The following is a 1,386-nucleotide window of genomic DNA, read 5'->3' on the forward strand; positions in this document are numbered from 1 at the left end:
ACTGGTAGAGTATTTAACTATTTATTGGGGTTCCACCACAAAAAAAAAAATCCCTTATTTTTTTCATTTTATGTAAGGCATACCTGAAAAAGTAACCATAAGGCCAAGATTGGGTGAGCAGACAACATTAAATAACGCTTGAAAGCCTGAAAAATGTCAAATGAACGAATTTATGTATCAGTCATAGTCTTCACATAAAGAATGACCGGTTAAAGGAAAAAAAAAATTAAAATGAAAAAAAAAATCTGTGATGAAATCTTTTTTTTTTTTTAAATAAATGTCTATCAACTTGGTTTTGCCTTTTTTTTGCTACATCTAATTTTTGTACAGTTAGTAAATTATCTTCTCAGATAAGTTATATTCTTATCTTATTTGTAAAGACAAAATTGGTTATTTACGTAAGTGATTCTTTTTTTCTTCCCCCTATCTGTGGGACTTGGAGCCAATAACGGATCATTTTAAACAACTCATAACACCAACTAAACACAAATTGAGCTAGTTAGTTAATAACTTACTTTAATAAATCAATCGGTTTCAAGAAAAAAAAAAAAAGAAAAACAAAGGAAAAAAATTATAAGAATTCTTCATGAAAGAATCTAAGATTTAGGATATTTCTACAAATATTCTACCATCAAAAACAAACAAAACAAACATTATATAGTAACCAATTTGAAGATAGAGAATTAAAAAATTACCTGAGGCATGTAAATGCCAACCGCTATAGCACCACTGTAAGCTAACATCAAAATTCCCGTTGCAAGGATTGTAATGTATTTAGGTCCAATTATCGCCGCAAATGTTCGAATGTTATACCTATAATGTTTTAATATTAATTTGAAAACTAATAAATACACCAACTTAAACGTATTTATAAGATTAAAAAGTGACTGATGTAGAAAATTTTTAGATTTTGAGTTCACAAGATGCAATGATACATATAAACTTACCTCATGTCACCTTCTATGTCTGTGATATCTTTTGTGAGGCAAGCTACCAAGTAAAACAACTCAACAAAGGTGATAATGAAAACGTTTGGGGGGCTGCAGGGTAAATTGTAAGCGAAACGTCAGATCTCTATAAAGAGTTAAACTAATGTATATGTATTAATTGAAATAACAAAAGTTATACTTCCAAGTTTTTTTATTTTTATTTTATTTTTATTTTTATTTGTTTGAAGAGAATACTTGTATGTTTTTAGCGATAAAAAATTGCATAGTCAAATAAATTATTTGTTTTTTTATAAAGTAAATATTAAACAATAATTTAGTTGCTTCACAAGTTTTCTATGACAACCATCAAATGCCAGTGTTGTAATTAATAGATCTCGCTTATTATAAATCCTACATCATATGGGACCTCCATTAGTTTTATATATAATCACTAAGC

At 27.8% G+C, this 1,386-nt stretch overlaps 1 long non-coding RNA gene across 1 annotated transcript; it reads right to left on the minus strand.

Moving 5' to 3' along the window:
- Positions 1-63: 63 nt before the first annotated feature.
- LOC112092151 lies at positions 64-1,036 on the minus strand. The gene is made up of 3 exons (XR_002902446.1): positions 948-1,036; positions 696-813; positions 64-146 (listed from the first exon to the last, which is right to left on the minus strand). It is a non-coding gene; the product is annotated as an uncharacterized LOC112092151 (long non-coding RNA).
- Positions 1,037-1,386: the final 350 nt, after the last annotated feature.

This window comes from Morus notabilis, unplaced genomic scaffold (assembly GCF_000414095.1).
Source record: "Morus notabilis unplaced genomic scaffold, ASM41409v2 Scaffold9100, whole genome shotgun sequence".
NCBI classification, from domain to species: domain Eukaryota; kingdom Viridiplantae; phylum Streptophyta; class Magnoliopsida; order Rosales; family Moraceae; genus Morus; species Morus notabilis.